At 37.7% G+C, this 27,132-nt stretch overlaps 1 long non-coding RNA gene across 1 annotated transcript; it reads left to right on the top strand.

The window, feature by feature from the left end:
- Positions 1-25,354, top strand: LOC104911734. Its single transcript, XR_004160335.1, has 3 exons — positions 1-143; positions 23,494-23,581; positions 25,123-25,354. It is a non-coding gene; the product is annotated as an uncharacterized LOC104911734 (long non-coding RNA).
- Positions 25,355-27,132: the final 1,778 nt, after the last annotated feature.

The raw sequence follows: 27,132 nt of genomic DNA, 5'->3' as shown, positions 1-27,132 counted from the left end.
GTCATCACCTGTCTGTCTTTGAGAAGGACAACAAGGGCATGGTGCAAGCTGGTTGTGTATGGATTCAGGACTCCCTTCTTAACTCCATTAGTGATAATTGCTGAAGACAGGAAACTAGATGTGCTTTGAAGAAGTGTTCCAAGGTTAGTTCTATCAATAGTATTTTAATTTTTTTTTCTGGTATATATTTGTATATCAGAATTTATAAACAGTGTATTTGTAAATGGAATAATACTTTGTTCCAGTTTTTTTGCAAAGTTGCTGCTGGGTAACAGATGATGCATTCTTTTGGAAGTTGAAGATCAGTGGTATTTCTTTTCTGAATAAGGAGTTGGACTGGAATTTTGTAAGAGAAAGGTACTTAGCCTAGAAAGACATTGAAGCAAACTCCTTGTTAATCTTCACTGTACACATTTTTCAAAAAAGATTTGCTGTGAGAAGACTCAGAAGTAAGCATTTTAGAAAATGATTAAAAGCAAACTCCACTTCTCAACATCCAGTTTATAATTCTTCTGTGATTCATAGGTTCTATTCATATTACTAGTTTGATTTCCTTACCAGCTTTTCTGACTCAATTGTTCTTTATTTTCCAGTCTTCCTGTTCTCACCTTAATTTGCAAATCTGTGGTGCACTTCCTTATAGAAGGCTCAAGGGAGATGAAACAAAAAGTAAAAGTAAAAGCCCAAATCCTGTTCCGTGGCTTACAGTAACTCATGTATAATATAAACAGTGGTCACTCCTATAAAAGATTTCAGAAGAAGGGCACGCATCTTTGTTAATGAGTAACATATTGGAGGGCAGGAATTGTGTACCACACTGGCATGTGATATTTTTGTTGCATATTATATTTGTCTTGTATGTTACTCAGGGGAGATAACAATAAGTGTAGCAGGAAGACATGCTTCCTGACAAGGAACTCGACACAGTGAGGCCAGACAGTACCAAATGGAGAAGAAAGGGATCTGTTGTCCCAGATGTCCCCTTGAGACTAAATAATTCCCATGGTTCTTATGTGTGACCTCCGAAACCACTTGGTTTTATGGAATCCAATCTGTGATTAAAATTCATGTATTGTAGTTAAATATATGTAACTAATGTAAAGAAAAACGTTATTCTTAGATAAATTAGTCAATTTGGAGTTATGAATTTAAATTAGAAGGCACAGAATTAGGGAGTGTATGTTTTGATTCAGCAGTGTTTGAGAGGTTTGAAAAATTCTTGTTTCTGGAAACAATGAGATAGAAAACCTGCTTGCAGGTTTCATAGTCGATCTCCAGCCAGAAAGGATTCCTGTCAAGTGAAATATTAACCGAAAGGAATGCAGTTTTCTTAGGGCAGTGAGCTCTTGGCTTCAAGAGAACTTTAATGCAGAGTTAAAGTGACCATTTAAAAACATACATGCATCCAGAGGATTGGATGGCTGTCAGAGCAGAACAGGATCCTTCTATCTTTCAGCTGTAGTTTACGTGTTTGCAACTAGTCTGGTTCTGCAGTGCTGAAAGGTAGTTTCCAGCTGTACAGTGGCCAAATGTCTATGGCTTTGCTTGTGTCATTGCAGCAGGCAGGTGTTTATATTACGCAAACTATCACAGCAGTTGATAGCTTTATCAGTAATCTGAACATTTCAGGATAGAAAGAGCTCAAGGAATATTTCCTTCAATTTTCTTCTCCTGGAGAGTGGAATCTCTTCTGCAAGTTATGTTCTTCATAAGCAGGCTCAGATTTACACTGGGTCCACAACAGAAAAGGCAGCCTGCTGGATGATAGGTATATGGTCCCAAGTCCCATTTCTTCAAAGCACGTGCTAGATCTGCCAGCAAGTGCCAAGTTCAAGCTACATCCATTGAACCAACCCTTCAGATACTTGTTACTACAGGAAATGGTTTTTAGGCCCCAAGAGGCATTTGTGTTAGAATGCCAAAAAACCAGCAGAACAACTCATTCCTCCCGACAAGTGAGAAAGGCTAAGCCTCTTAACTACAATCCAAACCATTATGTTCAAGCAAATCTGGGTGTTTCCCTGATTTATTTATTTATTTTTTTTGTTCACACGGAGATCCGTATACCAAATATAACATTCTGTCCTTGGGCTCCGATCAACTCTGAAGTGTTTTGCAGGTGTTCCTATGTACAAATGGAGGAGACTTGTGTGCTGGAAGTCACAACTATGGACAATTAAAAAAAAAGAAAAGAAAAGAAAACTTTTTTTGTCTGCAGACTATGTTTCTTTGTCTTAGCACCCTTTCCTCCCCAGTAGCTCGATAACACAGCCTAAGTATAGCTGCACAATACTGTTTGAAGTGTCTCTCTCTTACCCAATCAAATCCATTCTTGGATCTAATCTGGACCTTAAAACCAAACAGTCTTCAAATAAAGTCGAATAAACAAACAAATGAATTCCTCTCCAGGGAGCCCTGCTGTAGTTCCAGATCCTCTTCAGAAAAAAAAGGAAATCAAATCAAACAAGCAAGTGGGGATATCTCAGGCTTCTGGCACAGCCAGCAGACCCAACTTCTTGTAGAAGTTTTCTTGGCTTGAGGAAAGGCATTGAGATTCTTTTCCCTTCTCTACTGTGCCTTTTCTGGAGGTAATGGGCTAAAATGCAACAGCACTGAGGCTCCTTCTCAGAGAGCGTATTTGAACGCAGTGTTGCTTACTCTGAACTTTTCCACAGTAATATCCTCTCTCTTTGTCAGCTCAAAACAAAACATTGTCCTCCTGAACATCTTGTTTCATGAATACATCAGTATTCTTTTTTTCTTTTAATTTTATTTTAGTAAGTATACTTTTAAAGAAGTATAGCTATAGAAACACTCAGGACCTTTTGTCTTTCATTCCAGTAGACCAGCACGCCACTGATAGAAGCTGATATGAAGAAGCATATTCCTTGTTGCAGTATTCCTTGTCAGGAGGAAACTGCCTGTGTTTTCTTTGAAGTAATTGCACTTTCAGAACCCTTGTGAAAGCACACTGAATCCTTCATCAGAGAATAACAATTCCACTTAAAGATTCTTGTCTTTGTATACAAACATAATAAATAGAGGAGAGAAACTTTCAGGAATGCCTTAGAGGAGAAGGTGGTGCTTTAAAGCTCTTTGGACACATGAGTTTTTGGCTTTGGAACAGCTAAACTTGGGCACACTTCACAGTTAACTATGGAGATACTAACAGTAGATGGATTCGCTGCTTTTTGTGGTGGGTTTCTGTCCACTCATAGGCTCCTACAGATTTGTTAAGACTAGTATCTTCTTGACTAGGAAGTTAAGCAGAGGGAGATGGGAGGAGGTAAGCATTACATCCCAAATCCTATCCACTTGTGGCGCTGAAATGCCTTTCCAGCCTAAATGATTCTATGTCTGAATATCTGAATAACCAATCTTCTTTTTTTTTTTTTTCCTCCTAGTTCCTGCCTAGCTAGTTCTGCTTTGATGTTGGTGTAAAAACACACACAGACACACCCCAAAAAACAACACAGTGGAGGTGATTGATGGATAAATTAATTAATTGGACTTTGCTTTGCTTAGATATAGGAGATAACCCAGAACTTGTAACTGGGAGCAGTAAATATATGTGCAATAAACAAATAAGAGAATCTAAATTTCAAAGAGATTCTGTCACCTCCAAATTTATGGAAATGCATCCTGTTGTTTTGTCTTCATGATGAACTGTTTATCTTTTATCATATTTTTTGTGATCTGAATAGAAACACATTCTGGCATCTGTTCTATGCCAAGTTACTCTTGCTATGAAGACACTTACATTTTATTGCATTGGGCTATTTGCCACTTTATGTAAGCTACACCAGCTGCTCTTTCTATTGCACAACAGATTACTGTATGCAGCATTCTGCTTTCCTCTAAAGCATATAATGCTTTGTGAAATCCAGATAACTAAGTCTCTAGGAAGCGATTGTAAGTTATATTAAAACTATGATAACTGAGAACAGAAACAGCCTTGAAGAATATACTGAAAAGCTGCTACTCTAAGGGAAGATTGTGGTTGTGGGCAGCTATTTTTTTTGCAGTGAGCGATCTATATTCTTACCTTCTTTTCCTACTACATTTTCCTAGCATTTGCTGGTTTCCTTAAAATTCGACCTACAGCAAACCATGGCGAGAAATAATAATAGTAAGCTTAAACACAAAGCAAATTTCTATTTTGATTTTTATGGCACTGAAATACTCTGAAATCAGTTCAAATCTACTTGACAATAAATCCCCTGAATCCTCTTTGTTGCATTTCTGTGGCAGGCTTCATTCTCTGTTTTCTTGGCAATCTTCTGACAGGAAAGAAGCACTATGCAAATAAAAATTCCAAATGATACTCATAGTGGGAAATTGTAACACAATTTTTCATGATATCTTGGGTGGTATAGGTCAGATCATGCTATCAAAGAACTAAAATGTGTTCCTTTCCAAAGGTGGAAACTTTTTCTCAGCTATATTAAAAAATTAAAAGTCAACAGTAGTTGATCTTTGTCTATTTTTGTACAAGATATTGGTTGTTAGCATAGTCATGGGTATAAGGCTGTATAGGCAATGATGCTGCTGCTGCAGGGAAAAAGTCAAGTATAATTGGTCTGATGGTGTGCAGAGAAGTAGCAGGGATTGCTGGTAGGGATAGTGAAAACTCAACAGTGTTACAGAAACCTGCCAAAATCTCCATTCTCACTGGCAGGGAGCTCCTGTGGCTGCCAAGTGAGTAAAGGAAACAGATGGCTGTTGCTTTTGAAGCCACTAACACATTCAATTCTCCGCCTTTTGTGTATTTCTTTCTCATTCCCCTCAAGTTTCCAACTCCTGCAGTAGCTCCGGGAGCAACCAGGCATTGGTAGACACATTGGAAGGCAGCCACACAGGCGGGTGAGTTTCAGCTGAAGATGAGGGCTGCCTTGTTTTGTTTTTCCTTTTCCCCAAACTGCCTCTACAATTTGGCAAAGGGACATCAGGATTAGAAATAGTGGGACTGGAGAATCTGCCAGAATCTATTAGAGGGAAAGAGGCAGAGCTATAATAAATGGGAGATGGAGCAGTGCCAGCAGGATTGTGGGCGTTGGGGTTTGGCTGCAATTAGCATGGCTGGCCAAACATACCCTAGCATGGACGCTCACAGTTACATGCTGAACAATGTTCTGTGCTTATTTTCAGTGGGGTATAGCTCTTACCTGTAGGTGGAGGCCTTGAATTTTCCTCAAAATCAGGAATGATGTGGATCCTGGTATGCATATAGCATGCGTCAGGTAAAAGTGGGTGCCCAGCATGCTCTAAATCAAATCTCCGAATCTAAAATAGAAGAGCATGGATGGAAAATAAATTAATGTTTGTTTTAAGTTTATGTTTCCATTGGATTTCAGCTACTCCAAAGGACTGCAGGCCTTTTTTTTTCCCTTAACTTTCTGCAGCTTCTATTATGTTTGTGTGCTGGTAAGAAGGACAAAACACCAGTTTGAAGGATGACAGAAATGTGTAGGATGTTTAATTTTACTTTTAAAACAAGCTTACTATGGGAGCTTGAAAAAAGATCCAGGCTTGGACCGAGTTAGCAGTTGAATGAAATATGTATGCATGTTGACATGCAGAGTAATAATGGCATATGACTGATTTGCCACCCATGTGAGGAGAAAAAATCTGCCACTGTGCAGGTTTTTCTGACTGTTGATCTCAATCAATGACTGATTCATGCTCCTGACAGATGTTTCTGATTTAGGCCAATGAAAGCTTATGGGAGCTTTTTCTGAGGCTTTGAGGGAAGTATGCCAAGCCAATCAAACCAGCAAATTTGGAGTTCAGCTTCAAAATTGACTGGCAAAGCTGGATGATTTCCTCTTGCAAAAGTTGTGTGCCATCATGATTCTACGACAAGCTAGAAATTTGATAATAAGTATTGACTTGCTATTTTCACCATCTCCTGCATTTAATCGTTTAGTCACTGTTGCTATCTACCGAGTAAGATACTAAAGCCACTTAATCAAAAGGCCTCTCTGGCTTGCCCAAAATATCATACAATTCCCAAACCAGCAAAATAAGATGGGCTAGCTGCCCCAGCTACGTGAGTAATTGTAGCAAATATTTCTAGACACAGACACTAAACAAACTCAAAATGACTGTGCTAGTGTGTTTGTCATCAGAAACTAGACCCTCCTTTTTGTCAGCAATGTCGCTGCCAACACTGCATACTCACTGCAAATTTTCATCAAATTTCATCTGCTCGATGCTCAAGTCCAGTATTTGTCACATTTTTAGATAGGCAAAAGCATAATATCTAATTTGTTTAACTTCTTCCTTGTAAAATAGTAAAATTTCAGAAAGATGCAAAGTTTTGCAATTTCAAAAAATGTATCGAGGAACCAACATTCTTCCTTTGTTACAATCCTCAAAAATGATTTGACAGCAAATGTTTGGCATAGAGCTAGTGGGAGTCCAAAGGGGTTTGGTGCATCTCTCCACCACACTGCACGACAGTGTTCCCAGCTGATGGGATGGGAAAGCGGCCTGCTCCATTTCTTCCACCCTGCAGTTGCATCTAGCCTTGAATTTATCAATTCAGGATTTCAGAAACAACTTTTAAGAAGCTAAGTGAAAAATGTAGAAAATATTTCATGAATTTCACCAATGCATCCATGAACAATGCTCTGGGTATATGAGTATGTGGAACTCAAACTTTAAGTTGGATTGCCAAATTAAGAGAGTGGATTAATGAGGAGACTGTGGAGAACAGTTGCTGCTATGGAGTCACAGATCTTCAAAAGAAGCAACTAGATCTTTGAGAAAGATGGGTCTTTTTCATTTATTCCTGATGGCACGGTTTTTCATCATTCTTTTGTACGCTCTCTGGTTAATGGGAGTCATGTGGGAAAGATAAATTTAGCATAAAATAGACATAATGCATTAAATCACAGAAAGAAAAAAATCACATTAATACATCCCACTGAAGTGGTATTTATGACTCAGTGTTAAGGTAATTTAGAGCTATACATCAATATTTTTTATTAGTTCTGTAGATCATGGTCCATCAAAGTATCACTACGTATATACCAAGACAATTGGAACATCTGTAGACAGTGATAAAGTCCACTTAGAATTGAAATTATCATTCTGTAAAACACATAACATTTCTCAAGAAAGGTTGTAGTACAGATGTAGATGTTTAATTCATAGCTTCCACCTAGGGATGGTCTGTGATTAAAGCACTATGTTATTTCCTTGCTAGCAGCTCCAATTACTGACACTCCTTTGGAGTCTTTGAACCTTCAGGTTGCTGAAGGATCTGATGCAGGGTGCAAAACATAAATGAACATTTGAAAATGAGTGGCAAGGGTTTTCTTGTCTCATTAACAATACCATTGCCTAGTGGAATTTGAAATAAGAGAGGCGTTGTTTTGTTTCTCTTGGCTCTCAACAGCCTTGAAACTTTATTTTTTATGTTCTATGTTAGTTGACACTAGCTTTATTCCCTTGCATAGAGAAATGACATTCTCTCCAAGCCCTCTGCTTACACTACTGCAGAGTGCTATGTGCCATAAGAGATACCGGACCTCCTAAAGCACCTCTGGACCTTTCTCATGCTGCTGCTAATTATTTTGATCTCTCACAGCCTCTGTTTTGAGAGATGAGCTCATGTTTCAGATCCCATTTTGTGCAAGCACATTTGCAAATGTGTTCAGTTTCTTTTTGGTGGAATGAGATATACAACCTTGTTGCTCTCATGTGGTTGCAGTACTTGGTGATGTTTCTGTGCAAGAACATTATCATTTGTTTGTGTGACTGCTCCTTTAACTTCCTCATGCGTCCAAGTGTAATTTTTATATGAATTAATATCTTGCAGAGGATGAAAAATTCTGTCAAGAAGTGCTGTCCCTGCAAAGCATTATTAGCTGGATCGACAGTAAGGCATAAAAAAATTCAGGAACATTGAAATGGGTGAAAAGCCTCATCTTTTTTTTTAATTTTTTTTTCCATAGTCTCCCACTGTCTTTTACTCAGCATCTGAGGAATGCTGAGTAAAACCTCGTGGTGGTGGGCTTGGGGTGTGACAGGAAGTCATTTTGCCAATCTGAGAGTGTGGGGTAAGTTATCTGACACCAACATAAAATAGAAGGTAGAGGAGCTGATTGTTTCCTCACTGGTTTGACTTTGGGATGGGAGGATTTCTCACAGCTGGGGGATTTGGTAATCTCCCAGATGCAGGCTTTGAACAGAAAATGCACACCACTGTCAGAGCGAAGTTTCTCAGGTCTAATATGGGATTATGGTGATAACTGCATGCTTTAATGAAATCTCATAGCTGGGATTTGAGAAGGAGCTGCTCAGAGCATGCCAGTAATGGCTGCAATGATGAGATGTGCAGCTCTCAGCACTGCTCAGAGCAGAAGGCAGAAGGCCAGCAAGCAGGCAAAGCTTCTAAGCACTGCAGAGATCTTACAGCTTGGAGATGTTCGTAACTAGATCATTATAAATGCTGACGTGGTAAGGTCATCTGGATCTATCTCACAAGCTGCATTGCATACAGTAGCGAGGCACTTTGTGTAGACACAGAAACCTATTTCAGTGCCTGGAGGGGAAATAAAAGTCAAATGCTTAATAGAGGCAGTGTTCAAATTCACAGTGAGTGTGAAGGAAGGAAACTTGTTTGAAAATACTTCTAGAGATAATGAGTGGAAATCTGCAACAGTTACTTTGAGGGAATGAGAAACATTCAGTCATCTCCCATGATTTCTTCGCTTTCATTTCCCATTCAGAGTTAGAAATGGAGGAGATAAATACATCTCATGGATTTCCCCTGTCACTCAAGTTGTGATCTAACATAACTCTACTCAGAAAGTCCAAAAAGCTTTTGTTTGTTTTGATCACAAAGAAAACCTTTGAACTGTGACATCTTCAGGGAGAAATGTGTTCAAACGATGCCAGGAAACAGCCTGCACTGTCTGTCCTCTTTCCTGCACTGCAGCCCACCTCTAGGCTGGACTTGGCTACCAAAGCAATCCCTGCATACTTGCCTCTGAGTGCTGCCAAAGTGAAATGTTTTCAAGATAATGTGCTAAAATCCAAGAATGTACTAGTTTTCCCAGTGAACAAACACCCCTGTGCTCAACCAAGTGTTGTTTGGAAATGTTTCTTCTGAAATGTTGGAAATGTCTTTTTGCTATAACAGGAAGCTACTAGCGTGCTTCTGATGTATCCCTCTTCAGTTTTAGTGTATGTTTATTATTAAAAACAAGCTGTTGAGATTCAGAGTCATCCCAACAATCCTCCCTTCCGTGATGCCCTGAAAGGTCTGCTTATGTAGTGTAATTCTAACCAACACAAATTCTTTCTTCCCGAGGAACATATAGATAAAGGACTGAAGTCATCACGTGTACACAGGACTGCATGAGATTCTTAGCTGAATATCCGCTAGTTGCTACTCTTTTTGGATAAATTCCAACAGAAAGATGATTGACCCTTGTACCTTTTCATAAATCTCACTTCAGTCATTCTGTACAACATGTATTTAAAGAATGAACATAGACATAATTAGAATATAAACATCAACACTAAAACTATTTTTTTCTATAGCATTCATTAAACAACTCCTTCTTGGTTACTTCTGTAGTACTGCCTCATATTTCTACACAGCATCTGGGAATATAATTGCACTGGTTGCTTTCTATGACTGATAAATACCATGAACATTAACATATAATCAGTAGAAATCATAATCATATAGTTCTGTTGTTTTTGGCCAGTGTCTTTTTCATGCACATAATCTTATTTTTTGGAGTGCACAGCCCTTACACAAAGTGAATGGTCTATTTTCTTTTGCCCTGCGTTTCATTGCTTAGGCTACAGTAATTATGCCTTACTGGTCTTCTTTTACTTACATTACAATTACTGTTGTCACCATAAAAATATGACCACGTACGGGTTCTTAAATGTCATTATTCGAAAGATCCATTCTTAGGCAGCAGCCAAGCTTGCAATGAAAGGACTATTTTGATTACAGCATTTTAGCATCTGGCTCAGCTCATCAGGTCTTTTGGGATGGTTCAACCTAGCTGCTTAAATCTACAACTGGTAGCACAGCTGTTGCAGACTCCAGCAGTAGATACACAAAGTGACCACAAAGATGGTACTCCCCGAGAATTTTTTCTTTGAAAATAAAGCAGAGGAATGTCTTTTAAAGAGCACACTTTATATTGATATTATCTATCTTGTTGCCTACTGAAGAATTGTTTAAACTGGTGCTTGCAGGAGCTTAGCAATTGCTTGTAGCTGATGTGGAATTCCTGGTCAGTCAGGATAAGGGCCACCTTTCACTTTATTATGGTTTTGAAATCCCATATAATGATATATGTCTTTAAAGTACAGATTTAACACTGCTAGACAATAATACCTTGCAGAGATTTGTAACAATTTCCACAACACCCCTGAAGAAATGTTTACAGAGATTATGCTTTGTACTAGCTGAAATCATGCTGATGAGGGTTTGGTGACAGAACATTAAGAGAACTATTAAGTGATAAATATCATACAGGCTTTGTTGTCTGTCTAGCTGGTGAACAGTGAAGAAAGAGGAGGAGGAGGAGTGTGTGGATGAGGATGGCTACTTTGCCCAGTAGCCAAGCTGACAGTGGTTTCAGAAAGAACATATCTGTTTTTCTCTGAGGGGCCTCCCTGAATTTGCACTTGTGGTTCATGTAGAAAGAATGTCTTGAATCCAAAATGCTAAAAATTGTAATGGAGTTCCTAGATTTTCCATACATTTTTGTGTGGACTGCACCTTTCCATTTTAACAGGCACGGGGTTCTCAGAAGTGGCAGAAATGCTGCTAGAAGTGAAGCTCCAGATGAGCTATTGACTTTATTTTTGCAGAGTTCTGAGTTTCAAGAAAATTAAGCGATGGATAAATGGGTCACATCCTTGCCTGGCCTTGGGGCCAGCTGCCACTCTGCATACATGAATGCACGAGTCATCTCAATGCCTAGGGGAGGAGGTAGCTCCATCAGTGAGGGTAATGCGACAGCTTGCTGGAAATTAGAATGGAGAGAGGGGCTCTGCAGAAGTTTATGAGCAGAACAGGTGGCAGAAAATAAGGGGTAATCACACATTTTAAATTAAAAAGAGAAAATACTCTCCTGGGGCTGCAAAGCCCCAAAATCTTCTGCTAGGTGCAGGAAGGCTCCTGTGAGATACAACGCATTGGCCACCTAGCAGCCGTCTTCTGGCAGTCTGCCTCTGTAACTAGGAATACTACTTATTTAGGTTACCACGGGGCAATATATGCTTCACTGAATGTCCACCTGCTGCAAGTGTATGTCAGCAGTCAGATCCAGAGAAGCCATTGCAGGTGAAGTGGATTTCGGTTTTTGTTGTTGTTGTTAATCTTTGTGATAGGCTTTTGGAATATACGCTCTATTTTCTTGGCTGCATATACAAAACAAGCTGCACAGTCTTGCTTCTTCTGATAAGAAGGGATTTAAGAATGCAGGATCTCAACGACATGATGCAATGTTCTCAGATCTTTTTTCATAGAATTACAGAATGGTTTGGATTGTAAAAGACCTTAAAGATCATTTAGTTTCAACTCCACTGTGATGGGCAGGGACAATTTCCACTAGGTGCCCAGGGCCCCTTTTAACCTGCCCTTGAATGCCTCCAGAGACGGGACATCCACAGCTTCTCTGGGCAGCCTCTTCCAGTGCTTCATCACCCTCTACAGTGAAGAATTTCTTCCTAGTATTTTCTTCCTAATATCTAATCTAAATTAATCTTTCAGTTTAGAATCATTACCCCTTGTCCTATCACTGTGCTACCTGACCTTGCTCTCCAGCTTTCTTATAGAACCCCTTTAAGTACTGGAAGGCCACTGTAAGGTCTTCCCAGAGCCATCTCATCTACTGACTGAACAAGTCCAGCTCCCTCAGCCTTTCTTCATAGGAGAGGTACTCCAGCCCTCTGAACATCATCATGACCTCCTCTGAACCCCCTTCAGCAGGTCCAGGTTCTTATGCTGGGGAAGCCAGGGCTGGCTGCAGTTCTTCAGGTGGAGCCTCATGAGAGTTTCCAAAAATATTCACCTTTAAACTTTTGCTACTAGATGGATTAATTGGCCTAGGGAAACAGATTAGCACGCTATTTATTAAAATAGCAGTGATCACGAGCAGCTGTGCTAAGTCTAGAAAGCAACAGAACTTCTATTTCTTACATGCATATTATTTGTATAAGGGAAAAAGAATGAAAATATGGGAAAGGAAAAAAATCATTTTCCTGCATCATAAAAGTCTCTTCAGGTCTCACCTACAGGATGTCTATGTGGTAGACCCCATTGTTGCAGAGAAGATTTTATCCTTTCAGGCAACTTATTTAGGTGCTAAATAGAAAGGCAAAGAAAGGAATTTGTCAAGATCCTTGATTTCATTTATAGTATTTCATCATTTGTCTTTGCTTCCAATTTGCCCTGCAATTGTGCTCTTTCTACTTGCCTTATACGAACCGTTGCAAGAATCTTTTCTGTACTTTTCCATTTTTCTTTGTTTTTTTCACTTTCTTTTATTTTCCCTGCTTGCTGTTCATAGTGACTGACCACTCAACTTTTGAAATATTACTGACATTCTTATTCTCCTTTTCACTATGTGCCTCCAGCACTCCAGCGCTGAAAGTCAAAAAGCCAAGGCTCATGTGGCAGGTGGGCAAGTGCTTATTTTGCAAATATATTAATTTGCATGTGAATGTGCTCATTTACACACAAATGCTTTCATTCATACCAATAAAAAGATACTCTCCCTGTGCACCATTTGTGCAAACAAAAACTAGATTCATAAAAGCATCCAGAAAAGTAGGGGAGAGGTCAGGTCTTTTGTCATTTTGGGTTTGGTAGTAAGGCTCACTTTTAGATACAACGTTCACTTCTAGTAAGTGAACACCTCTGATAATATAACCAAAATCCTATTTTCAAGTACCGTAGATTTTAAAACTAATTACTGCACAAGATAAGAGTTTTCTTTCCATGAAGTACTACCTAGTGTAGATCTAAAATAGTTCTGATGCAAACTGTGACCACTGAGAACTACTATAAATTAATGAAACAATAACTAGATATTCAGAAGGTCAAGTACAATTTTCTCCTAAAAATGTTTTAACATAGACCAGAAACTCTGAAGGCCTTTTACTATGTTTATAAAGGTAGATTAAGGAAGCATAATGTAACAATGAGCTTTTCTGAAAAAATACTTTTTTTTTAAATCTGGAGCCAGCAAACATTTTTTACACTTATGGTAGGTAAATTGATGTATGTTGTGTCATTGTAATAGCCTTTTCTCAAGATAATCTGTAGCATATACACCCTCCTTCCTTACTTATATCAGGAATTACAGGTCAAATGCAGGAAACCCAAACAGTATTATGTATCTGTAGAATTTGGGTGTTGCCATCATCAAATAAGAGGGTAACCTAAGAGATGAGGTCAGCCAACGCTTGATAACAGACTACCGGCAACTTATTTTTAAAGTGGTTTGTATTTTTTGAAGTGGTTTTTGGGTGTGAGGGAATGGGAGGAAGAATTATTGGAGGAGAATATTTGCTTAAGTTTTGGAAGCTTCCTCTATGAAATAAGTGCTGAGACATTCAAAAATCTTTCAGATAATCTAGTGTGACTGCCACTGATCTTTGTCATAAGAAATCCCAGGGCCTGGGATCTGTCACAGGAGATCTTCTCTGGATGCTTAAAGGCTTCCTTTTAAATTGTTTGTCACGGTTCTGCTTGTCCCAAGATGACCTGCTTCGAAGAAGATCTTGAGACATTTTTGGTGGCTCTTATAACATTTCATACAAGATCTTAATTTTGTTCCTGGGTTGTTTCAGAAGAAAGAAAAGATAATGGTGGGACAATGTAATTCTGCAGCACCAGTTTACTCCTGTCATGTAGCACCTCAGGGCATTCAGTTACATTCCTCAAGACAGGAGCAAAAGATGAGTACCAAAGATGAAGATATGGAAATGTTTGTTAATTGACTTCTTGTACTTTGCACTATGTCTGCATGCAATGACCCATTCTTCAAACTTCTACTGGTTCAAAAGTTATGGTGGTTTTAGGGTAGTCAGTACACTACAAATGACCATAAATATGCTACAGTTGGTTCCTTCACAGCAGAAGATTGTAATAGAATTCAGTAAAACCCTGTCTCAAACTTAAAAGCCCTCATTAGGGAAGATTAGCAACCAGAAGTTGAGTATCAGGATGGTGACAATAGGGAGATCTCGCAGCATCAATGTAGGTTAGCAATCTACTATTACTTCTGATAAAGACAGAGCTAACAGCACATCAAGTAGAGAGTGATGTCATAAGATTGTACTAAAATCCACTTAACTTACATAATTTTCAGCAGTTAAATATTTGAAGTGGTCTAAAGTAGAAGCAGGCATGGAAAAAGTAAGATCCTGCCTAATGCTTTGCACCTTCTCAGAGACCCCTGGTAGCAGCGTAGTGGAGCTCTAACACTTCTATAAATCTAGCACATTAGCCAGATAATTTAAAGTCATTACAGTCAATATGCGTTTCAAAAATTCAAGGAAAGAATAGGATGGGGTTACTCCTGGCCAGTGTTTGGAAAGATGAAAAAGAAATAACAGGAAGATGTTTCAGAGCTTTTTCAGAACCACAACTCAAAGGAATCATTATAAAGTGAAGAAGTAAAGGCCAGTGTCGCCGCCTTGCACAGAAGGATCTAAAAAGTTTTTGTATTTTCTATCTCTGATTTCATTACTCCTAATAACTCGTTTCCTGATGGAAGGTAAAGAGACACCTGAAATACAGATTTGAGTCCTTTTACTTAAACCTTTATCCCTTTGTCATGGTAGTTTTTTTTCTTCTGTAGCCCCATTCATCTGCTCTACTGGAACTTTCAGTCGCGCGGTGTTAAAATATGGCTGTTCTAAGATAATATGCATTAACTTTTAAAAACCTGTTATATACATAACCTATTGTATTAATATAAAACGTTAAGGCCATTTTTTCATTTTCTGGGAATGGCCCATTACATTGTGAGCAATCTACTCTTGCTTTTTTAGAAAAGACTTTGAACTCAACACAAAAGGAAAATATAATCATGTACAACTATAAAGACTGCTTTTTTCCCTTTTGTGCAGCGTAACAGAGGTGGATAAGTAGCATGGTAATGAAGAGATGGACCGTCTTTATTAGCACACTCGGTGAAAGGGTTCTTTTCAGAACTTCAACTTTTCTTATCTTCTTAGTTTTCATGACGTCTATTTGGACTCTTTCCTTTTCTTGACTTTCTTTTAAATATGTCTAACAGACTGGCAAAGCCAAGCCAGTTCATCCTTCTTTCCAAAGAACACTAGATACAAAGTCTAGTGGTTTAGATGCTTCCATAAAAGTTTTTCATATATTTAGAGAAGTACTGCTGCTTGCATTTTTAGAAACTAGTCACATGCATATCTCAAAGTCATTCTTCAATTTCTCTATAAACAAACAATTAAACCTTTGCTATGATGTTTTAATACTGTAGTTAAAGGAAGCTAATGAGATAGGAAGTTTCTTTGAGTAACAAAATGGAACTAGAAATACCACTTAACCCTCTGCCCTAGAAATTGGTTAATATAGTAGATTTGTAGAAGACTGTTTGATGATCCCTTGCCCTCTTCTACAATGTGATCTACAACCCTTTTTTTTTTTATATGTTTCTGTGTTCCTCCTCCATGCTCCCTATTTTCTGATGTTCCTCCTACCCCTTCTAGCTTCAGTGTTCTTTGTTATATAGGCAGCTCACTTTTAATCTGGCCCAAGCTAAAAAATATCAATAGACTAAAACGAAATGGCTGTATGATTACAAAAAGAAAAACACACACCCCTGTAGGCAGTACATGAAAACTACCTTTCCTACTGCCATTCTGATGTAGGGGCAAGTATTTCACCACATTGAGCTCTTTGCACAGATTTGATGTTGAAAAATATTTCTCCAAAACAGAATTACAAAGTAGATATTTTTGCCAAGTCTTACAATTTTTTAAGAAGTTTTCTTCATTGTTTAAAAGTGCTCCTTAGATACAAGCACTACATATAGTTAAAATAGCCTTTTCCCCATAAATTTGAAAAAAAAAAGAGGAAAATGTTTTCTTTCAAACATATTGTATTGATTTTTTGGACATTTGAATTCAGGACACTCATTCCAGAGGTGCTCTATAGTTCCTTTGGAGTCTTCAGCTATATTTGACTGGTCAGAGAAGTGAAACTGTTCTACACTTGATAGTGGGTGGGAAACAACAAGCTGTAACTTGTACACAACACATGTTCAGAACAGTGTAACAAGTCCTGACATGTTTATTTCAAACTGCCTGCAAGATGCATAAAATCTTTCGTTAGCTGTCAATTCCTACTGTACTCTTACTAATTAAGCATAGGAAGTACGTTACTGTATTGAAGGAATTCACTTACTGATACAAGTACTTACCTGGTATGAGGCTTTACAAATTATTGTGAAAGTTTTAAAAATAATTTATTATATTGTTAAGACCATGTCATTTAAAAATAACATACATATATGTTTTGCTTTTTCAAAGTTCCAAATTATCAGACTCTCAATGATGTGCAGGTGTATTGATTAAAAATTATCCTGAAGGTAAAGCAAAACCTTGTAAATTCTCTGCACAGAATCCCTGTTGCTCTCCCTGTTTTCACTTATTGGCTGCAGCCTATGCCAAACCTTTTTTTGTTAATATTTCAGTTGGTAGGAGGTAAGGCATAAAAGTTAGCATCACTTCTCCACAGGCTGTAGTATCTTTTCCAAGGGTTCAATGAAAAGAAAATTTTCTCAGACTTAGTGCATGCACTACATCTTTTCTGTGTCAAGTGGTAGGAATTTCTTCCTACAGAAATGAATTTGAAACTGGCAGTTGAGCAAGAAATGTTGCAACCGTAACAATGTTGATTTATTACAGTGCATACAAAGCTATCTTGTTTTTGTCTTGTGTTCTGGTGAATTGAGCCTGCGCTATCTAAAATTAAACATGTCAATACACTGTGCATTACATCTATTCACTTGCATTTAGAACCAGTAACCCTCTCAATTCAAATGAACTTCAGTACTTGCTGCTCAGTCCTTGGCAGCTCATTGGGTCAACAATATCGGTTTCTGCAGCAATCAGCCAGCTTCAGATCCATCTGTCTTTTGTTCCTTATAGAAAGCTTGGCTAACCCAATAAGAAAGCGCCGCATACTTTATACTAGTCTAAGCAAGACCTATGACAAGTATACTGAACATTCAGGAAGTAAGGTGATTGAAAGCAAAGCACATGGGTATGTCCCCTTTGCTCAGAAGTTTCCGGGAATATGCAATTAGCATGCTACAAAATATTTAGTGTAGCCACACCCATTGTAACACTGCAATACACATCCCAGCAACAGCAGAGATAAGATACGAACTTTTACAAAATCACTTCAGTCATCATACTCCACATTGTCTGTCTTTGAAATCTCATGTCCAATTACTTGTCAGAGGAAAATTCCTATTGAAGCACAGTACGTATGGACTTTCTATGTTTTAATTTTTATAGCGAAGAAAACAAATTTTCCTGTGTCTTCAATGCAATAAAAGCACTCCATGTTTGAACAATGGGACAAGGTTGAGTGCATCACTAGACCTGAGCTCACAGATTTTCTCACTGAGTTTCTAGTTCTTGCCTATGATTGACTGCACAGGTCCTTTCTGGCTAGCCTGAGAAAACAGCAAGGATAAAGCAACTAACCCCTAAACCCATTGCTAAACAGACTGAATGAAGCTGCCACAATATTTTGTGCATTACTTATACAGATAGCTCAATACCTATCTGACTCAGGCACCAGTTCAACACCAATGCTTTCTGAATGCATCTGACCTCAGTGCTCAGGGTCTTGACTGACAGGTGAGAGATCCTGGGACAGTAGGTTCTCATCTGCCATTGAGCACACCTTGCATACTGCTCAGGTGCTGTGCAGCTGATTTGTTTTGCTAAATTGCTCATGTGCAAAAACTTCAGATTTTCCTTCTCTCTGAAACATTTCATATACATTTTGAGTTCCTATTCACAAAGATACAGAACAGTAAGAAAAGGGATCAAATACAAAGCAAATCACAGATTTCCAAATGAGAAGGGCTGAAAACCTATAGCTATGTTCCTTTATGAAGAACAGGAAATAGATAATATTGAACTACAAAAAGTAGGTAGACAGATTTGCTACTTTCTATTACTAGTTCCCACAATTTAAGAGCAGAGATGAAACAGATAAGCACTATATATTTAAAGGCTAAGTTAAAAACTCACGAAATGTATTTTAGATGCAGTATGTAGATAAAATGAAACAATCACTAGGAGATATCTGTAAGACCAGTGGATTAGCAGAACTGAGGAAAAAAATAAATCATTTGTAAAGGATAATAAGAATACTCACAAGTACCAAACCAACCATCAATGCAAGTATTAACTGACTGAGCTATAAATCAAAACCCACCTATGTCCACTTTAAGGTTCCTTTGTATTTTCTCAGAACTACCTAGTACTTGCCAGTTTTAGAGGCTGAATAATGGGTTGGACAAAGCAACGATTTGATGAAGACTGACAAATGCAATATTTCTGTTCCAGAAGAGTCACTAAACAGGCTGATTTCTGCATTCATGCTACTTTAGCATTTCCCCTGAGACTACTGACAAAGGTTATTCCTTCTGGCAAATTTATTTACTTATTGTGCAGCTTTCAAGATCTTACAGAAAGATGGGCTGACTACATGTATTTCTCTTCAACCACGAATGGTGACTCTCATAGACTACGAATGGAAATGGCTACTATCCAGGCTACTTTAGGCTTTGTAACACTGATATAGAGTGAAAAGAGATGAATCAGACTAAATTGTACAGATAGCTGAACTGCCAAATTCACGCACTGTGCCTCATATTTTTGTAGTCGAGAAAAACACCAAGACTTCTCTCATAGTGATTTAATTTTCTTTATCTCAGTTACAGTGGTAAGTATCCAAATAGGGAAATGAGGTTAAATTTGGCTCAGCTTCTGAAAATTTGAGTTTGAATTTATGCTTCAAAGTGCAGCTGCAGTGTTGCTGTGAAATATGCTGCTATAACTGTACATCCTCAAAGACAGAAAAAAACATTTTAGATTTTAGTGAAAGATAAAGCTGCTGGCTGAAAGATGACAGGCTGCTATAGCAATGTTGTTTTCTATTGTGCTAAGTATTTGCTGTAGTAGTCTGTTCACAGCATTTAAATACAGAAATATTTCATTTGAAATATAAGCTTAGGTAAGCCTTGGGTTTAATCATTATAATGACAGAATTTTGCAACTGATTTGGATTTTCATTTTCAGCTGAATGTAATACTATCTTATGAATGTATATTTTATGCAGATTCCCACAGATACTTGGGATATATATTTACACCTACTTGTTTCTATACAACAAATAATCTACTTGCTTATTTCTGTGGAGACTATATACAAATTTTGTAACACTGAACAATGGCAACAGATTTTTTAAAAAGCAACTGAAAAAGTGGATGCGATCTATTATTATTCCCTTTCTTAAACCTTGTTCTAATTGTCAAGTTATTTAAGTTCATGTAGAATATAAGTAAAGTCTGGATGAACGCACTAGACTCAATGCTTGTTTAATATGAAGCCTACTGCAGACAGGATTACATTATAAATACAGAGGTAACTTTTTTTCCTTAAACATTTCAATCCTTTGACCAAAAATAATGTGAGGCAGTATGCTCAGCTTGAAAAGTTTTAGATCCCCGAAGTTCTGGATAACCAGAAATCCTGTTTTTACCACTGACACAGTTAAATATTCTACATCACATATGTAAACCAAAACAGACAGGAGTATAACTGCAGGTTAATAGTACAGTTTTTGCTTACTGCAGTGATGACTTTTAGCTGATCCTGGTTGAAATGAAGAAACTGTGCAATAATTTACTAAGCGTAAAAATAGTTTTGTTACTGCTTCTTCTTGTAAAGAAGATGAAAAAACATCTGGATTTCAAAACAGATAAGTGTGTTAATTTGATATTCTATACCTACTTGTATGTCAGTAGTTTTCTATGAGTGGGGAGATAAGTATATGAGGCTTAACTTAGTATTTGGAGTTCTTCCTATCTTTTACACACCCACAGAACTGGAAGTATTCCATAACTTTAAAAGCAAATCTGAGGTTAAGAAAATAGCAGTATTATTATTAATATGTTCTGGTTCCAACAGCTCTATATCATCACTGCTTGCTTTAAAATTGTATACTTGCAGAGGGCATGTACTATTCTTGAATTCTTTGTTGTTCACTTCGAAATCAAGCTTAAGTCTGGAGGTGAGGGAAAAGTCTAGAGAAAGGATTAAAGAAAAAAAGAATAGGGAAAGAAAAGGGAAATAGCTACAGGCCATACTGATAACATGAACCCACTGGTGACCATCAACTTGTGCACATACTGTCAGTGAATGACAAAGTAGAACAATCAATACAAAATACCTCTATAACAAAACTTATAATAATATTATAATAAAATATAATATGTTAAACTCTAAACTCAATATCTGATCCAACTTCCAACCCTAAGTTATTAATTCACAATAAAATAGTTTTTAGTACGTCGAAAGATCTATATGAAAAACTTTGTACATGATTATCAGAAACAGACGCCTACCTAAACTGAAAACTTGTGCCGAAAGGAAAGAATAGAAACTGAACACGAACAGAATCAGAATCTATCCTTTCAGACACCGTATACCCAGGAAATTTCACAACTTACAAGAAAGTTCATATCTTGGCAAGTTAGGACTCTTCTCAATGAATCACGGAACTGCAGATCTGGAAAAAACCTCTAGAAGCAATTTAGACCATCCTTCATCCCAGTAGTGGGTTCAGTTTCATCTCTGTCAATACTGACAAGCACTTCCTAAAACACTTTGATTACAAACAACCCACAATCTTTCCAGGCAATCTATTGCAGTCTTGCAGTACATATACTATTAGATTTTCTACCTCTTAATATCCAATTTTAAACTTTGTTCCAGTTTATTATTTCTTGCCTTGTGCAAAGTAAATAGGAAAAAAAAAATACAATTCTCCTCTTTACAATGGCTTTTTATATCTTCAAAGATTGTTATCATGTTGCCCCTGGTCCTCTCATGTTGAAACCTTCCCAAAATACAGTGCCCAAAATCAGACTGGTGCTTTAGCTGCGGCCTACACAAAGAGAAAGCAGAAGCAGTATTATTTCTTGTGCCCTGCAGCTTACTCTCCTGTTTGTATCTTGCAATTATTTGGCCTTTTTGCTTCTTCCACCCCCCCCCCCTTGTTAAAAGCTTTTCTGTTTTGCCAGAGAACTTAAATGTAGACTTTCACTAATGTGTTCTAGATACTCCCAGGACATAGTTATTTTTAAAATGTTAAAAACAAGTTCTGACTCTAATTTTAACTTTCTACATTCTGTTTGTTAGCAGCATCACACATGTTGCCAAAGACTCCAGCTGCCTTCTTTTAGTCATTTTCCAAAGCAATACATACACTCAAAATGTTCTGATTTGGCAGCCAGAGCCTGAATGCTAATGTGTAGAACAAAGTGTATTATATATTTATTGTAAATAACTGTGTTCACACATCTTTGCATCTAGGCTTCTGCATGGATGCACATACACAAACAAATTTTATATTCCATCCTGCTGGAAAGTAGAACATACTACATTGTAGAGAATAGTAGAGTAGATACACAAGGGTTGGAACTTGGCTAGCCCGCCTTACAAAGCCTGCATAGGGTCCATTTTGCATTTGTTTTGGTGGAATCTCCTTAGCACATTTTAAGCAGCTGGATGTCAACACTGCAGATTTTGTTCAGCTAGAAGCAAATCTGAATTTTTAAGTCTTTGAACTCTAACCTCTTACTTGGATGGTTCTAAAAATACCTCACAGTGCTATTTGTATATGGGTCCACATGTTTCTCTTTGTATAAATGAAACAGCTTTACACGTTTTCATACCATGTTCCCTTAAAAATCTTACTTGACCTGTAACTCAGAAGAAAGAGGTACTGCTTCATTTAAAAATATCATAAATTTGTTACTGAATTTAAATTACAAAGCGATGTTTATAACTTAAACTGTTAAGTTCTGAGAGCACTGTCAATAGATTTAAATGACTCCTTTTCCCTTGAGTATGACAATGGATGGATGTGACTCAAATGTTGGTCCAGACTCAAAGAGAAGTGTATTACAGGCAGCTGAGTCCTACATTTGATGGAAGAACTTTTCAAATTCACAGAGGCTTACAAATGCCTGTATGATATATGTAGATATTAATATCTAAACTCTTGAAATCGATTTCCTTCTGGAGAAGGAAAAACCATACTTGCTTGGAACAGACTGGTGTCGTAGAGATGAATCAATTTATCTAAACATAACCTTCCATTAGGTGCTATAAAAGTAGACATGACTTCTCCAAGTATTTTCTAAAAATGTCTGTATACAAATGTTCTGACAGACCAGCATTCACTTGTGATCAACTGTCACATCTTTAACATTAGATGCATTCTTGAATATTTCTGGAAGCAGAGAATGGATAGCAATGTGTTTTAGGCCTCTAGAAGTCACCTGGAGCTATACAATGGGAGTACGTTACCTTATAAGAAATCCAGATACTCTCTTACAAAAACATTCTGCCAGGATGCAAATCAAAGACAACTATAAGAGGGTTTAGAAATCTATTAGCCTTGTCTGCTGGGAAACTTGGCTACTCGTCAGTCTCTCTTTTATACTTCTGGTTCTGAGTAATGCTTTCACTTCTGGTCGTGTGAAAACAAATACCCCTGTATATTTCCATGAGATCAGTACAGATGCATTCTCATAGTTCAGTGCAGATTGCCTGACATTCTGCTGAAAGTGTAATTGCTGAATCATCACTGCCTGTTCATTGTGACTAAATCCCTATTACCTTTTGAAAAACATGACTCATTTTGAAGGACACAAAAGGTATTTATTATTGTTACAGCTTCTTGGCCTACATGGTTATCTCATGAGATTCTGCAGATTGTTTCTGTTGGAAAAGAAGTTAATGATAAGAGCAGAGGATCTCTGAAGAGAATGTATGAAGATCTGATTTTGAGCTTCTGTATCTGAACAATGACACTGATTACTTTTGTTTGTAGCTTCACTAGGTTTCAGTTCTAAATGTGTGGATTTTTCTTCTAGCTATCATTCTGCTGTTGCTATTTCAGGCTGTATTTCATGTTTTCTTACTCTTTTTTCCCCCCTCATTTCTTATGTTTCTCTTGTTCCTCCCTTACACAAAGATATTTCCAGAAATCATTTCTTCCAGGTGTTTAAAATCACTGCTCACATGCAACTTTGAGTGATTACACAAGTTTGCACTGTTAATTCAAGTCTCTCTTTTTTAATTTACCTAGAAGATATTTGTTTCAGTAGCCTAATTTAACTTGACAAATGTATGCTACGTATTCTGTTGCAGGTTGGAAGAAAAAAGCATGATGCCTTTAAGTACCATCTGGACCACCAACTCAAATTTAACATCACAAAAATTCAGTCTTCTGTTTCAGGTATTATGCCTTATCCCTCTGTCCAGACCAGAAAGCTTGCTATAAACATCAGATTTTTTTTTATCTTATATGCAGGTTTCAGAACTGTCTGACAAGTCTATAAATAATCTCTTTTCTGTGCACTGACCACCCATCTGCATAAAACCTTACAAGATATACTTTCAAAAGCATATCAGTTCTGGACTCCAAAAGAAAGTGTGGAAATGAGAAAAATTATGCTTGGGACGTCTCAAGTTACATGACTGAAGAGGTTTTGTGTGAGGCCAAAAATTAGAAGCAATATCTGCAAACCAAAGAGGTTATGCAGATCTAACATAGGCAAGCTCTCTGCTTTATGTCTATTCTGACCTTTACATTGGCTTAGGTGTTTCATTGTCATACTGCTTGCTGATGAGTACATTCACAAGGAGTTAAGATGTTTCTTTGGTATTCTAGATAAGAAACGTTAGATATGTTCGAGTCCCTTGAGTGAACACCTGAAAGTCCCAAGAGACAACTTCCAGGCAGCTTTCCCTTATTTCCCTAGCCATCTCACAAAGATTTTTCCCTCCATGTTTTTGCTTACACCACTATTCACCTCTTTTTCTTCTTCTCTATTCCCTTTGCTTAGATCTCACCTGAATTGGAAACAAATGCTTCAACTCCAACTGTAGTCTGGCCTATTTCCTTCCCAAGCTCCCACTAAGCTCTAATTACCAGTTTAGTCTCTGACTCTACTATTCTTAAATAATCTATAAAGCATCCAAAGCATCTCTTGATCTTTTCTTCTTACCCTGCTTTACACAAATGCCACACTAGCATATGCATGCTTCAACACTCTGCCTCACTTGCTGTCTGTGCCTTTGTTTCACTTACAAGGAGGTAGGAAGTTGTTCCAAAGATGACCATGCTTTTGTTCCCTAGTGGGCTGAGAGGCTAGGACTTGACTGTGGGAATCACAAAGCAGAAAAATGCACAGTACTAATATTTTAAAATGAGACAGTTCAGCCAGACAGTGGCAGTTTACTCTTTTTTCTGGCCATGACTCAGACTAAGCCAGAATTGCAGAATGTGCAATGGAAATTGCAAATTCAATGGCTACAGGCCAGTTAAATTTATAACATGGTCAGTGAGAACATCCCACTTGTCTAAGGCAGATCTATTCCTTGCAAAGCCTGTGTTTTGTATGATAATAAGAATAAAAACCAGACAAATAAAAAAAAGCTTTTCTAAATGACTTCCAAACCACAACTTCCCAGCATAGTTGAGATCCTGCTAGACAGTGGTAATATTTTTGGGCAACGTAATATTGAAGCTAACACAATGTTGTTGATTGCTCTCTTCCTCCCCCCTTCATATCCCCAGTTCAGCAGCCTGTAATTCTAGCACAGGTAAATCCCATTCTCAGTGGGATTTTCACCTGAGGATTTCGTAACAGTGGTTTTGCAAGGCACATTTGTAGCAAACAAGTGCCAACCATTCCTCCCTTCCACTGCAGGGTAGTTGTGTTACAGTGAAAAGCTTTTAACTATGAATCTGACTGGATTGCTCAACCCCCCTAGGAGACATTCCTGAAACATGAATTTCAGTCTGGCATGCTGAACACTCTGTTCCTGCAGCTGCTGCAACTGCTGACCAGAGCCTCTGTAGTAAGAGAGGACTTTAAGACAGCAACAGCAAGGTAAGCCTGAGAGGGTATGGGAGAAAACAGTGATGCTAAATGGCATTGGTTAAAACCTACAGCATAGATTTAAGAAGTGCTAAGATGTAGCAATCCTATATACAAAAACATCATTTACTGACCGTAATTCTGCTGACTACAATTTCCTAACTGCATCGCCATTCTGTTAATCAGAAAAATAGAATAAAAAGGACACATTTTACTTTTTCAGGTTAATTTAAAAAATATTTATATAAAATCAATTAAGTTCCATCCCGTCCTATAACATTTTCAGTGATGATCAACTTGGCATTAAAGATTGCCTTTTCTGAACTGTCTGGTTCATACATTTACTTAATGAATGTAAGTATGACAAGCTGCTTATTATGGAGTTGCTGTCATAGTTTTTATTCATTCTCATAGAATCACAGTGTTGGCACTAAGCTCCTGAAATCTTTTACTTTTGTCTCAACTCCCTGTCCAATTGAATTGAAAAGTCCTTACTGCAAGTGCTAGTTTTCTTCTGGAAAATAACATCATTCTCTAATTTGAGTGTATAAGGAAAGGACACAAAACTCAGTTTCTTTTGATGGATATTGATTCCTATCAGCTTTTTATCTGATGCCAATTATTAAGTTCCCATTGTTCTTTCCTAAACTGAATATACCATATGGAAATTAGCATTTTAAATACTGTTAGCACAAGTTATGATGCCCTGTGTTCAGAACTCTTCCCTCCCTGACTTTCTAAGAAAGCAGTTCTAGCAAACCACAGCAAACTTTCTTATTCTATCACCTGTGTACCAGAACATCTGTATGATCAACTTTTACTTCTCTTCAGAAAGAGGTAGGTGCAAATCTAAACAAGCTAATGGGAGACAGGATACATAATAAGGTGATTCATCTCTCTTTGCTCAGCAGACTGAAAAGAAAAACCAAATGTTTCCAAAGCCTTGTGACACACACAGTCCATACCCTTCACTTCTGAGAATATTTCAAGGAACAGCAATGCTTGAGAAAATCCCTAGAACTGTTTAGCAGCATCTTTCACGTAATCAATTATAAGGACACTCAGGACAGAATACTGTTCAGACAAGCAAAACATTCTAAAGCACAGGATTTTGAAGCTGTACTGGAAATTAATGGATAGATAGGAACAGTTCCAAGGCACTTACCCATCACTGTAAAGTCACAGACTACTAGAAAGTGTTCATCCAAGCTCATAGGAACACAGGAGTCCCAACAAGCTGAAAGAAAAAAATGGGGAAAATGACAATTTGAAACTGGAGTCTACAAAAACAGTAACTGAAATAGATTATAATAAAAGATCAAGTAATGGAGTCAAAAGCATGGGAAATACTGTGAAATAAAATCCCATGTGAAAGAAAAATATTCTTTATAGCTAGACTGGAATCAACTTAGATCGCTATAGCTTTAGGAAGCTATTAAAAGCATGCTGGGTTTTGCCTTGGTACTGTAACTCAAGGAGTACTCCCACCTATCATCCTTGCAAAAAAGCATTAACGTTGCACGCATTTAGAAATGCACATAGTCTACCATGGCATTTTTATTTCTCTGAGAATAAAAATCACACTTTATTTGCTATTTATTTCAAAAGACCTTCCAAGAATATAGTGTAGGTCCTGTGACAGGCCCATTTTGCACTGTTTGTTTTGCATGGTCCTAAACAGCTGTCATCTCTGGGGTACTGAATGTGATCTGAAGGTGTTTAACTGCATCCTCATCCAACTCAGCTGGGAGATTGGGCAGCACTTCTCCTCAGAACTCTAACATCCATGAGCAAGACATTCTTCACATGTGGGCCAAGAAGTAGCACACAGTGCTCCAAATCTAGATGGCAGGCTATGCGAGGTGTTGCAGTATATAAGTGCCAGGGGCTGTATTTCTTCAGA

The sequence above is a fragment of the Meleagris gallopavo genome, chromosome 7 (assembly GCF_000146605.3).
Source record: "Meleagris gallopavo isolate NT-WF06-2002-E0010 breed Aviagen turkey brand Nicholas breeding stock chromosome 7, Turkey_5.1, whole genome shotgun sequence".
NCBI lineage: Eukaryota > Metazoa > Chordata > Aves > Galliformes > Phasianidae > Meleagris > Meleagris gallopavo.
The sequence above is the reverse complement of the archived record's forward strand: the minus strand, read 5'-3'. Positions and strand labels throughout refer to the sequence as shown.